Here is a 15,497-nt window from a genome sequence, read left to right on the forward strand (position 1 = left end):
ACACAATTTTGAAACTATCAAAAGGAAAATAATAGTCTTTTTTATTAAGTCAATTTCTTAAATTATTATTTGTGTTTTCAAGGTTTTACGCCCTTTTGTGATATGGTTACCTGTTCCTTTGTCTTTGAAGTTTTTCGAATATTTTGCGTGTTATATCAAAGAAGATTATACGGGATTTGGTGAGAAAATTACATATTCAGACATTATCACAAATACTGTACTGTATAAAGTAGAAAGGACCAAAGACGACAATAAACATACTTATTATTAAAGTTCCTGTTTACGCAATCTACAGTGTAATGGATCAGGTAAGTGTTGTCATTGTGCACTTCCTGTTTGTCTTAATTATGTGTAAGTACAATGAATCATTCAAATATTTTAAAGTTAATACAATTTATACTAAAGAAGGATTTATCAAATATTGGAATCTACAAATTATCACTTAATATTGGTGAATATTGAAATCTAGACATGAAGTCGATTACCGAACTATGCGGATTCATGAAGTATGTGTCTTGCATTGCTTCAAGTTGCAACTATACCTTCTTTTATATCAGAAGTAATGCATCGTCATTTGCGACCAAATAATAATGATGTTTTTAGATAAGTATTTTGCTTTTAAATAGTAATAATATAAAGGTAAAGTTACTGAATTTTGTGTTTGTAATTAAAAGGATGCATGTTTCTTGCTTATCTGCAGATCGATAGTTTTGTAAACAAGATTTTTATTTTGGGATTTTATAAACTTTTTTTTAGCTATTCGGACTTTTATACCGATAAAATGATTGAATATGTGTAAAAAAGGAACTAGGTAAATTTTATTTAAGCATTCGTTCGTGCATATTATTCCTTTTGAACTGATGAATGTAATGATGATGCAGCTCTCTCGATCGCCATCTTTATATGTTATGTGCACGAACATAGATTATGAATATGTAAACATATCGTACACTTTATAGGAACATTATGTAATAGTGTATTCCACAACAATGATCATGATGATATATACGATAAATCTTTTAAGCACTTGAGTTATTGAACTTTTACCACTATTGTTGTAAGTCGGAATTTATTCAAGCTTTATACGGAAGTTGATTTGTATATTCGTTCTCGTCGTCCTACATATTGACATCGTACCTAATGTTTTGATAATAATACACAGTTTTATTTCACGTCTCACTCAAGCTTTTTCAAATGAACCAAAGTTACAACCTGTGTTTAATTACACGTCACGTAGCTATAATATGTAATGGCATTGGTGGATTTCATAAAAACTGTATTCAGAAGATGTGTCGCTGGTTCGTTCTAGTCGTTCTATTAACCGACATTTTTTGTAAGGTATTGATAATACAAGAAACAAAAAATATGATTTTACCTCTCGCTTAAGCTTTAAAAAATTACCCAAAGCTACAACATTTACTTTAATTCAGCACAACGTAGTGGTAGATATATAGTTGTGAAATGGCATTGGTGGATTTATTCCAACTTTATTTTGAAAGAGTGTTGTCTGTTCGTTCTCATCGTCCTATAAATTGACGTTTTATCGAATGTATTGATACTAAATAACAGCTTTATTACCTGTCTCACTCAAGCTTTAACAATGACTTGAAGTTACAACCTGACCGGAATTATGCGTCACATAGATGAGTGTGTAATGACATTGGTAGATTTTAAACATGTACAAACTTTATCCAGAGGACGTTTCGTTTGTTCGTTCTCATCATCAAGCTTTAACCTATAACTGAATGTTAAACCTGGCTTTTAAGTCAGTGCAACTTAGTGGGAATTTAATGGTATTGGTGGAGGCACAGTGGACAAGTTGCAAAATAATGCAGCCTACATTATACAGTTTAAAACCTCAGTGATAAAGTTGAATATGAAAGAAATGGCCTGTGCGATGCAATCTTTAAACCACATACATGCATAAGCATGTCGATTTGATGTGAGATTTATAAAATAAATTATAATTTTGTAAATGTTGTTTGTGTGAAAACTATTTTCATGAACAACCCCTGGTTCAGTACAGATTGAGAAGTCAGAGAGAAAAGAATAATTGATTACAATGTATTACCTAATTTTATCAATATAGCAATGATTACATTTATCTTGGGCACATTTAAGACCAAAGATCAGTCTGCTGCAGATGGGATACATTTATCAGCATTAACATTAATTTTTAAATATTTTTGAAGTCTTTGCCTTGATAAAGTACTAGTGTATGTTCTAGATTTTATGATGAAGTGTAATTATTTTATTTCAAAAAATATTCAAGTTGAGGTCAGTTTGCTAACTGGTGCATGACAGAATGACCAACCTTACAAAATTAATGCCGTAGGCAAATTTGTCCTATGCAGGTACATTTTTGTATCATCATGCACTTATAATAAAAATAGATAAACATTTGCCCTTGCAATAGACACAAGTGCAAGTGATATATACATATGTCACAACAAATGTAATATGTGTCAGCAAAAATAGAGAAAGACACAAATATACTCTTTACATGAATAGATTTTAAGCATAAGACCATATACAAAATGTACATGTACTTTGTTGTATTTGGTCTACATTTGCATATTTCATCACACGTTTAATTCATATTTATCAAAGACATGCATTTAGAAACTGACCATGTATTTGGCACTTATCATACTTGTTCATACATGTACATGTTTGTATGTACATGTACACAAAAGAACATCTGAACAATGCATAGATAAATTTATTCCATGTATTTGGTAAATGGTATTTACATTTAAAATACAATGTACATGTAGATCATGTATTTAGACAAAAAAAGTACAATTTCACTATACAAAATGTATATATGTCATACAATATATTTGGTTAAATGAATGAATAAAACTACAAGGACACTTATATATTTGGGTTATTTTATTGAAAAAGCATCAATGGTTTATACATGTGTTGTTATGTTAAATGTATTTGTTTAATAAGGTTTATATATTTGAATTTGAATTAAAAAAAAAAAAAAAAAAAACATACAAACAAACAAACAAACAAAAAAAAAAAACAAAAAACAAAAAACATAACTTTTTAAAAAACGAAATATTTAGTTAATAGGTTGAGTTTTAGATAAACACTGTATATATTTAGACCATATTCATCATGTTCATATATTCCTTTATAGAACATAAATTGGCATATATATTTAATTTAGTTAAACATTGTATATTAATTAAAGCTCATGAACATGCACTTGTTCAATATTTGTTGGTTAAAAATTATATACTCATGATACTTGTTCCATAGACATAAAAGATTTATATAGCCTAAGTACACTGTATTTGTAAATTGATGTTCATAGAAGATTGATTGATAGGTGTTTTATCCCACTGTTGGTAATATACATGTACATAATCGTTAGATGGAATAGGATTTTTAGATATAATCATTTTATATGTACATGTACTACAATGTCAATAGAATATTCTATTTTTGCATGTTAGATATATATCATTTATATAGATTAGGTTGACCATGTTTATTTTCAATAGAATGTGATTTTTATATTTATACATTTTATTCAATTTAATTTAATGTATTTATTCTCAAAGAACATTTTTTATAGATACAATATGTATATTCTTTTTATTTAGATCATTTACTCATTCAATAGAATATGAATTTTAGAGATATATATATTTGATGTACACATTATACATGTATTTGTTCATTAAAATTAGATTTTTAGATACATACAATTTATGTAAACTAGATACAATGATGCATGTTGGTAAAAAACCAATTTATATTACTTTTAAACCATGTATTTGGTCAATAGATGTTAGTAACAAACCAGGGTTTAGGTCAATACATGTATATGTAAATTATAATATATTAACCATGTATTAGGTCCATGAGGTTGGGAACAGACTATGTATTTGTTTAATAGAATATAATTGTTATGTATGATATGTATGATATGTATTTGTTCAAGAATATGAATTGATTTATAAAGATATGTACTTTTTATGAACAGAATATATTTTTATTCAATAGAATTTAATTTTTTGATATATACATTTAATACTGTGTGTGTTTTAATTTTGTTATTATATGTTTCGTAGAGACCATAGTTTTGGTCATTTTATATTATATATTATAGTAACAGACCATGTATTTGGTAATTATGTATTACGTAGACCATTGTTTTGGTCAATAGATATTAGTAAAAGACCATGTATTTGGTCATTATATGTTACGTAGACTAGGGTTTTGGTCAATAGATATTAGTAACAGACCATAGTTTTTGTCATTATATGTTACATAGACATGGTTTTGGTCGTTTGATATTATATATTATAGTAACAGACCATGTATTTGGTCATTATATGTTATGTAGAGACCATGGTTTTGGTCGTTTGATATTATATATTATAGTAACAGACCATGTATTTGGTCATTATGTGTTACGTAGAGACCATGGTGTTGGTCGTTTGATATTATATATTATAGTAACAGACCATGTATTTGGTCATTATATGTTACGTAGAGACCATGGTGTTGGTCGTTTGATATTATATATTATAGTAACAGACCATGTATTTGGTCATTATATGTTACGTAGAGACCATGGTTTTGGTTGTTTGATATTATTATAGTAACATACCATGTATTTGGTCATTATATGTTATGTAGAGACCATGGTTTTGGTTGTTTGATATTATACATGTTATATATTATTGTAACAGACCATGTATTTGGTCATTATATGTTACATAGAGACCATGGTTTTGGTCGTTTGATATTATATATTATTGTAACAGACCATGTATTTGGTCATTATATGTTACGTAGAAACCATGGTTTTAGTTGTTTGATATTATTATAGTAACAGACCATGTATTTGGTCATTATATGTTACGTAGACCATGGTTTTGGTCGTTTGATATTATACATGTTATAAATTATTGTAACAGACCATGTATTTGGTCATTATATGTTACATAGAGACCATGGTTTTGGTCGTTTGATATTATATATTATTGTAACAGACCATGTATTTGGTCATTATATGTTACGTAGAGACCATGGTTTTGGTTGTTTGATATTATTATAGTAACAGACCATGTATTTGGTCATTATATGTTACGTAGACCATGGTTTTGGTCGTTTGATATTATTATAGTAACAGACCATGTATTTGGTCATTATATGTTACGTAGAGACCATGGTTTTGGTCGTTTGATATTTTAATAGTAACAGACCATGTATTTGGTCATTATATGTTACGTAGACCATGGTTTTGGTCAATAGATATTACTTTTAGACCATGTATTTGGTCAATAGATGTTACTTTTAGACCTGCATGTATTTGGTCTATAGATATTACTTTAAGACCATGTATTTGGTCAATAGATATTAGTAACAGACCATGGTTTTGGTCATTAAATGTTTAGTTTAGACCATGGTTTTGGTCGTTTTATATTATATATTATAGTAACAGACCATGAGTTTGGCCATTATATGTTACGTAGACCATGGTTTTGGTCAATACATATTAGTAACAGACCATGTATTTGGTCATTATACTGTTTTGTTCATTATATGTTATGTATAGACCATGCTTTTGGGCATTTGAATGATGTAACAAACCATGATTTAGGTCATTATATGTCACATACGACCATGGTTTTGGTCATAAGATATTTGTAAAAGACCATGTATTTGGTCATTAAGTATGTGTTACAGAGATCATGTATTTGGTTAATAGATGTTGATAACAGATCATGTTTTTGGTTTATATATTATTTACAGACCATGTATTTGGTCAAAAGCTGTTGGTAACAAACCATGATTTTGGTCAATATATATCATGTATATTACTTTAAGACCATGTATTTGGTGAATAGATGTTAATAACAGACCCTTAATTTGGTCAATATATATAACTTTTAGACCTTATTTTGGTCAACAGAATATAATTCTAAGTTATATAAATTCTGTGTATGTATTTATTGTTCAATAGAATATGATTAAATGTATATTAAGTTTATGTAGGCCTAGCATTTGTGTATAGAATATGATTTTTAAAATCAAACATGACCAGTTTACTTTTACCTGGTATTTGTTCATTAGAATATGATTTTTAGATATATACATTTTAGGTAGACATTGCATTTGTTCAATAGATTATGATGTTTAGATACAAGCATGACCTTTTTATGTGAATCAGGTTTTGTTTAATAGAAAATGAATTTAAGATATCTATACATTTTATGTAAACCATATATTTATTTAAAGAGTGTACAATTTATGTAGACAATGTATTTGTTCAATAGTTTTATATTTTATATGTAAACTTCAATACAATATGATTTTTAGATATATATATACATTTGATGTAAACCATGTATTTGTTGATTTTGTTCAATAGATGTTGCTTTTAGACCATGTATTTACTTAATAGATGAACTACAATAAAATACCATATATTTATTGATAGATTTTACTTTTCATAGAACATGTATTTGGTCAAATAAAGTTGATGCTCAGTTATGCATTCAATATAAACCCTGTATTTGGTCAACAGTATTTGATGTTTGCCTACATGTTTTAAAATGAACATTTTCTTATAAACCATATTTTTGGTTCGTCGAATTTCATTTTCAGATATACATAATACATAGAAACATATATATAATCATAAATGTTTCATATGGACAATAGATCAAAATATAAGGAATATAGCTTTAAAAATTTGTACAGCTGAGAGATGCTGGTCTGAGTTCCAGTTATGCTGCAATGATAAAATGCTTTAAAAGAGACTCCAATAGACAAAGTTTTGACAGTTCTGATATAATTACCTGCATGGGCCGGTAGTTAGTTTTAGAACCTTTTTTGTTTTCAAAAGTTCTACATAAAGTTAGCCTTTCATAAAAATTATTTTTGCGCACAAAATATGAATGTGTCATAGCAGTAGGATATCATGCTAGTTTAACTAAACTTAACTGCTTGGGCCGTTAAGTCATTATTACACAATGAATGCTTGATTTAATCTCTGCTTATATTTCTTGCTCATTTAGTTGTTTTTGTTTAGGTGAAAACAGCCTTTTATTGAAGTTTGATATTGTAATATATATATAATCACTGAAAAGATTGTTGACAAGGACATTGTCTCATTGTTATTTTGCAGAACTTGCTTGGGCTGGTACTGTATTGCAACTTATTTATAGGTTTTTCAAATATTCTTAAACCCCTTCAGTATTTTCACTGTTAGTTACAAACAAAGATTGAGCTTGAACTAATATAGCAAATATGAGAAATTGAACATCTTGTGAAGGCATAAATAACTGGTTAAACATCAAATATGACGAACAGTTTTGAATTTGGCCAAGTGCTTGGCTTTTGTGGGGTAGGAAAGATTTATTTTATTGCATCTTTCCTGGTGGCTTAGTTGACCCCTTCCTAGGCCAAGCTATTGTATTCTGTATTATTTTATTATCGTTTTATGTTTTGCATTCATTATTATCAGAGACATATAATGTTATTATCTTGTTGGAAAATGTATATGTATATATTATATATTATTTATTTTTGTATGAGAAACATTTTTACTCTGAATAAGTAAAAATATTGCAATTCAACTTCTTGTTTCTCTTTTCATTTATGCATTGCCCAAATGGTCCAATAAATGTTAAATACATGAGATACTCGCCGATTCATTCAAGTGAAAGGTAAACCTCTCGTTGTTTGTTTGGGTTGAAGGAGGAAAGCATAAAGGCAAGTTATTTTAATAACTTATTTTATGTAAACGACGAAAACCATTAATTCCTTCTTTATGATTATTTTCACAATCCTTTGGGGAACCCCTCCATTACGCTCTTTTGACTGGATGCCCATTGGTTAGTTTCTTCACTATGTATCTTATTACACTTTCTTGCTTATCTACAGATCGATAGTTTTGTAAACAAGATTTTTATTTTGGGATTTTATAAACTTTCCCACCCTCCTTCCCCTTTCAACACCTTAAGCTTTTTATTAAGATATTGGTTAGATGTTCATATATTTTTTTTTTGGTCGATTACAAATGTATTTTGGTAATAACGGCAGTTTATCAAGTTTGTTGGCTGCCATCTTCATTTGTGTATGCTTATGTAGCATGTGTTACATTTATCATTTTATATCTTTATATGGCTTAGTTGACCCCTTCCTAGGCCAAGCTATTGTATTTTGTATTATTTTATTATCGTTTTATGTTTTGCATTCATTATTATCAGAGACATATAATACATAATAGGTCTCTGTTATTATCTTGTTGGAAAATGTATATGTATATATTATATATTATTTATTTTTGTATAAGAAACATTTTTACTCTGAATAAGTAAAAATATTGCAATTCAACTTCTTGTTTCTCTTTTCATTTATGCATTGCCCAAATGGTCCAATAAATGTTAAATACGTGAGATACTCGCCGATTCATTCAAGTGAAAGGTAAACCTCTCGTTGTTTGTTTGGGTTGAAGGAGGAAAGCATGAAAAATATTATATTTTCTGTTAAAGCTATAACAATGGTTACAATGATACTAAAGATACAATCTATATTACAATTTTGTGTTCAATATTAATTATAAAAGAGGGACGAAAAATACCAGAGGGACAGATAAACTCATAAATAGAAAATAAACTGACAACGCCATGGCTATAAATTAAAAAGACAAACAGACAAATAATATTACATATGACACAACATAGAAAACTAAAGACTGAGAAATACGATAAAATATAGAATATAAAATGCTTTAAAATAAATGTCTTTAACCTGTTTTTTATAAAGATTTATTTTGGAATACTTTGGTATAAAAAAAAGTTGTTTTTTTACATTGTATTTCTTCAAATATTTCTTCAAATAATTGAAAACTGTTCTGCACTTACATTGTAATTACATTTCCAATATAACGTTTTTAATTACAAAATCGAAAAATATAAACGTCTATCAATTACCTCGCTTGTTGTTCAATTATCAATTATACAATACTGACAAATTAACGTCTTGTACACTATTTCAATAACTTTTCTTGTAGAAAACTTGGGTCTTAAAAAAACACTTTTGACATTGTTTTATTCACATACTGGTTCAAATAATCGAACGATAATCTGCATTTACGTTATAATTAAATTTCAAAAGTGACATCTTTAATTGCAAAAGTCGAAAATGTAAACGCCTTATAATTATCATGCTCATTGTTTAACATGAATCTTGCTAGATTTTGATCAAATACAGACATTGGTCTATTTAATATTTCTTGCAATAAATTGCATGTTCTTGTCTTGTAAGCGTTGTTTATTCAATAATTGAGGGAGAATATTTCAGATAACCCAAGCGATTCATTTCGTTATAAAAGGAGCTCCTCGAATCTAACGTTGCAATTCGTGAAACAATTATGTTCCTGAAACTGCTGAGCTTTTCGATGTGTGTCTATTCTGTGGAATCATTAAAGGTAATATTATTTTATGTTAATTCACATGTAATTATAATTTATTTATATAATATCAAAAGCATTACACGCATTACACTGAAATTTACGCATACCAATTTCATGTCATGATATTTCCTTAATTTTAAATATCAAATTTATTATATTATCGTTTTTTCCTATTAGACTGAAATGATTACCTGTAGGTAAAAAGAAACCAATTGTTTTTATTGTATTATTTAAACGCTTAAGATCGCCTAGCATGCAGATAGAGTGTCAAAATCTATAGACATTGAAATGAACTTATACTTAGAAAAAGTATATAATATACAATCAAGGCTATATGATTCTCTTCATCAAATGCATATATGTACTCAGTTGTTTAGTTGACCTGTTGATACAATTTGTAATGCTTTTTTTTTCTTCTATCTTTTTCTTCGTATGAGCTTCCTCTAATACGGACACCACGCTTTTAAGGATAGCCAGGCTGTCTTATTTTTGTCGTATGTTCTTGGACTATAAGCAACAACAGTATATATTTGAAAAAAAATCATTCCCGTTCTATTTTTTATTCTTAAGTGATACAAACACATTCCCATTCTCAATAAGTGTGATTCATACATTGTCATAATTGAAAAATGCTCATTTGCAGGTATTATTTCTGTTAATAATTTCCAAACTACTAGTAAGAACAAATATTCATAGGAAAATTGTTTACAATTAAGTTTTGAATAAAACATAAACTCATCATGGATGCAGTACTTGCAACCTTAGGCGTTACTGTTTTAGCGATCAATCAGCTGTCATCAATCAGTCACCGATCAGTCACGTTCGCATAAACTCACATCACAGATCAGTCAGACTTACAGCTAACATTTTTGATTGATAGGACGGATAGGACGTATCGACCTTTCTGACGGATAGACCTCTTCTATGTCACATGATAAACTAATAAAAATTACGGAATCTTTGTTTTGTTTCATTTTATCAAAATGGTGACATGGAAAAAACAAAACGTTCCAGTACAATAGATCAACATTTTTTTTTAATTGTAACAGTACAACATAAGAACGATCTATACAAATCAGTTGTTAAATGCTTAACTCATCAGATGAACGTCGAACGCGCGATTCTACGTGTTTATGAAAACATAACCATGTGCCTGTCATGGTAATGATTCGGTCCCAGTACTTAAAATCGTTCAATTAATCCTTTATGGGTGGACTTAACATAGATACACACAATCGAATGCAAGGAATGAGGTTGTTGTAATTGATGTACGCCTTTTTGTCCTTCTCTGTTGCATCTGTGATTATTTTTTTAGTTATTATAACACATTGTTGACTGTTGTACCCCACTTTTTGACATGTTTTCCTATTATGTCTGTTTGTTTTGTTCACACATCGTGGTCAATTTAATGGAATAGGATTCGAACGAATACAATTGAGAGGTTTTGATAGTAGCCTAGTCAATTTAGCTCTAAAATCACTCAATCTCCAACTAATTGCAACACAAGCTTTTTTTAGTGCAAATTATACTATAGACTTGTACTAACAACATACTAAAACCATACATTGATATAATTTGCGGAAAAGGTTATTTTAGGTGATCGTTTCTAACAGCCTTCATTGACTGTTTTGCGGCACAGTAGTTTTAATGTATTTTTTGCATGAATTGTACTGACTGTGATCCATATCAACATGATAATATAATAACATAGTAATAGACTTGGCGCTTTCGTGTAAGTCCACTCATATGAATTAAAACCACGATGACGAATAGGCGGCTGTTGAAGTGTCAGATAAGGAAAAAATACCAACCTGATATTAACTGTTCCTTTTGTTATCAGTATGATTTCATTTTACTTGAAATAAAAGTCACTGAATCATATTATTGAACTGAAAATAAGGCTGTCAAACAATGTATTTAAGATAACGTCATAAGGCTTTGCATGTTTTTGACTTTGTATGTATTCCTTTCTTGTCTTACATGTCTTAAACTTCCTAAACATTAATTCTCAAGTTTATTCGATGAAAAACGTAATTGTAAAAATATTAAGTTTTGTATTGTAACTGTTTATTTTTCAGTGCCAGGTACAAGTTATTGGTAAGTTCTTTTTTTTAATATTTCATGTATATTGATCCTATATGATACCTGTTATTTCTATTTTTCTCTCGATTTTATTTAATTTCATAAAACAACATCGTCTTTTTTCATCGGCAAGACATTATTCACGACAATACAGAAATTATGGGGGTCGTTAACTTCCTATATTGTTAGCATTTTAGCCGATTTCAAATGTGCATCACTCAAAATAAATGTGTCTTTCTCAATTATCTGGACAGTACATTACATGTTTAAAAAGTAGTACACTACAAGGGTACGTAACACTTACGTTTTTTTTGTCTTGACATTTATAGTTTTCCAATATGCCCGTGTTAACTTCAAACAGGTATTTAATTGTCTTTTAAACAGGTAGCAATGATTACGTTGGATGTTTCATTGATACACATACAAGACTGTTTCCTTATAAATATATGTTGAATAACGGAAGTCATCCACCAGATATGGAAAACAACATGTGTTTGCTTCACTGTAAAGAAATGGGTTACATGTACTCCGGAACGCAGGTATTGTTGTAACAATCCAAGGATATATTAAACACTTTATCCTCCAAAGACAATAATGTACTGTAGATAGACAGTTTATTCTCATAAAACCATGCAAATACAAAGGTAGATAACAAAAATAAAGGCGAGGAAAGGTTACACCCGGCCATCTAAAACTTTATCATTGTAGAGCCTAGGTGGTCGTGTGATCTAGCGCGTTGGGCATAGTGCAACGATTTAGTACCACGATATCTCAGTAGCATGAGTTCGAATCCTGGTCATGGAAGAACATAAAATTTACAGTTTTAACATTGTTGGGCTAATGTCCAGCCTTGTATCACCATCAATGTTGATCTGATGGAAGAAATCTGTTGTAGAGTTGTCACTGCTTGAGACGTACTTAGAATATGATTTTTTTCTGTGACTGTATCCTAAATAACTTTGTAAAATTCTCTACGATAGATAATTCAGTTGATCTGTCAGAAGTCCATCTTCATACCTTATACATCATGTACGACGCTGGATAAAAACTGACGAGGAAAGGTAACATCCAGCTACCTAAAGCTTTATTATTGTAGAGTCTAGGTGGTCCAGTTGTCTAGCGCGTCAGGCATAGTGCAATGCGATTTGGTGCCACTATATTTTAGTAGCATGAGTTCGAATACCGGCCAGGCAAGAACCCATGCCGGGATTTGAAGTCATGCTACTGAGATATCGTGGGACCAAATCGCATTGAACTATGTCCGACGCGCTAGACGACTCGACCACCTAGGCTCTTAAAAAAGAGTCCAATACATTAGGTTTAAAGTTGTCATTAACATAAATCCACATTAAGATAACGTGCCCAATCGTCATTATCATAAGCGCTGTTATTATATTTAGACATCCATACTGTTGACCTGAACTTAAAATACAGATTTGATTATTTTAGAATTATAAGGAATGTTGGTGTGGTGATGACCCTTATTGGTACGGCGCTGAAAATGTAACCGATTTTTACAAAAAAAACGATTTATGATTGTGATTGTGAGTGTCTTGCCGATTCTGAACAGATATGTGGGGGATGGTGGAGAATATCAGCATATAAAACAGGTAATGAAACTGAATCGTGAATATACATTTTAAGAAAAGGTTGTAAGAATAACATGATAATGTTAGTGTAAAACCTCAGTAAATATTCTTTTTTTCATAATATCACGGTGAAACTGAAAAAAGTGTTATTGTATTTATTAGCAATTTTTTTCTGAATGTATAAAATAAATTCCTTTCCAGAATGAAAGAAAATCCACCGTTTAAAAACACAAGTGGGAAATAAATACTTTAAAATTTACAGAATTGAATCTTTTATTGGTATTGAAAACTTTTTAGAAATGAAGGAAAGTGACGATCCAATTTTACATTACCTCGGAAGTTGCCACTGTTGATTGCCTCCATTTCAGCAATCAAAGCAAACAAAAATCAATCAATCGATCATATCATTATGAAATAGTACTTAATTCATTTATTAACTTATCTTCATAAATCATTTGTGATACGGTCTCTCGACGTAAAAATCAAATTCAAATCAAAGCTCTGTGTTTGTTTTTCTTTCTGTTCTGTCTTGATATATTGCGGTAGGATTTATTTTTTTGTGTTACATTTGGATTTGTTTATTTTGCCCAATTTCGGATAATTATCATATAATTGAATAATGCTGAAGCATTGTTTCTACTTCATATCGATTATTTTTTAACCAAGTTCGGAAAATAAATACAGAAATACTTGAAAAAATAAATAATAATCTGTATAAATTCTGTGAAATAGAAACACGAAACGTTTACTAATGCTGATATCGCATACATTCATTTAGAGTACACAAGTCAAAGCACAAAAGCAACACTGATGGTTTCAAATTTACTAAAAAAGAACGAGATTGGAAGTGTCAACTAGTTGATTGTGTCCTGATAATCAGAAAAGACCCATATATAGTTAAATGATTGCATATATTAAAAAAGTTCTTCCTTTTACCACTGAAGCTGAAAGTGCTTCTTTGCATTTTTTTTTTATTGAAAATTGTGCAAGTTGTAGTTATTCCTGTTGCAATCGAAATGCATATAACTGTTGCCTTTCTTTTATTCTATTTTTAAACGTATTTGCAGGCTATTTACCTTATAAGCAAGGTTGGGTAAAATTGGATAATGCCAATAATATTTTAGTTACTTCATTTGGTTTATTTTCGCCTAGTCAGGTATATAGATAACGGAATAATATCAAACATCAATAACGCATAAATCAAAGCACAAAATACAACACTAATGGATCAAATTTATTTAAAAAGAACGAGATCGAAGGCATCAACTAGGTGCATGTGTTCAGATATTCACAAAAAGAATTTACAATGAACTGGATGCATGTATTCAAAATTTAATCTTTGTACAACTTCAGCTAAAAAATGCATTTTTTTTTGTTGAAAATCGTAAAAGGTTTAATTGTTCCTATTGCATAGAAATTAAATATAACCTTTGCCTTTCTTTAATTTATTCTTTAACGTATTTTCAGGATATTTACCATATAAAGAAGGTCGCATTCAGTACCAGATAGTCTCGAATAACACGATACTTACAGCACCAGCCAACCAAGTCCTATCATCAAGAAGTAAAATTGAATGTGCACAGTATTGCAAAATTTCTGACAACTGTAAAGTATTCGTAATTTCCACAGAAACAAGAGAATGCAGTTTGTATAACAGTTTCACCGTTATGTGCGAAGGAGTTCAAACCATACAGGGATTCCAGGTTTATATGATGAAATAAGCGTAAATTATACTAGTGAAACAACTGCATATAAATACTGGCTTAAATTTACTTTCATTTGGAGTATAATTGTAATTTTGTTTTGCACAATTTTTGTTTTAAATATCCGGTGAGACGTCCTCCCGCATAACTTTATTTTTCATGATTTGTTTTTTCCTCAATCCATTTATAAATTTCACACAGTGGTATACTTCTGTTGCCTTCATTTAGCACATGTCGATTTTCGGTAGATATATGTGACGATACAAATGTGTTATTTTTTAATATTATTACTTATTCTTTTAGCCTGACACAAATGAAATTTATCTTATATATGCTCAGTGAAATGTGGTCCGAAATTTGGGATAATAAGACAAGCACTATTGTGGTTATATTTTCTTTTAAACAAAATCAATAATAATTTGCTAAATCCAATCAAACAATTCGCAACGTATTACAGTAACTTTTTTTACTTTTCAAATATTGCAGTTAATTGTATAATTGTTAGGTTTGGTTCGTGTTGGTCATTCTTTAGTTTTCAATTTTGTGTTTTGTGTACTGTTGGTTGTCTATTGGTCCTTTTCTATTTTAGCCATGGTGGTGTAATTTGATTTTGACTATTGTGGTTGAATATTCCTTTGATAGATTTCGTTTTTTGTTTACATTACATTTATT

General features: G+C 29.5%; 1 long non-coding RNA gene across 1 annotated transcript; it reads left to right on the forward strand.

Moving 5' to 3' along the window:
* Positions 1 to 407: 407 nt before the first annotated feature.
* On the forward strand, positions 408 to 15,295 carry LOC143083487 (uncharacterized). Its single transcript, XR_012980733.1, has 6 exons — positions 408 to 506; positions 9,340 to 9,466; positions 11,530 to 11,548; positions 11,918 to 12,072; positions 12,983 to 13,143; positions 14,590 to 15,295. It is a non-coding gene; the product is annotated as an uncharacterized LOC143083487 (long non-coding RNA).
* Positions 15,296 to 15,497: the final 202 nt, after the last annotated feature.

This window comes from Mytilus galloprovincialis, chromosome 7 (assembly GCF_965363235.1).
Source record: "Mytilus galloprovincialis chromosome 7, xbMytGall1.hap1.1, whole genome shotgun sequence".
NCBI classification, from domain to species: Eukaryota; Metazoa; Mollusca; class Bivalvia; order Mytilida; family Mytilidae; genus Mytilus; species Mytilus galloprovincialis.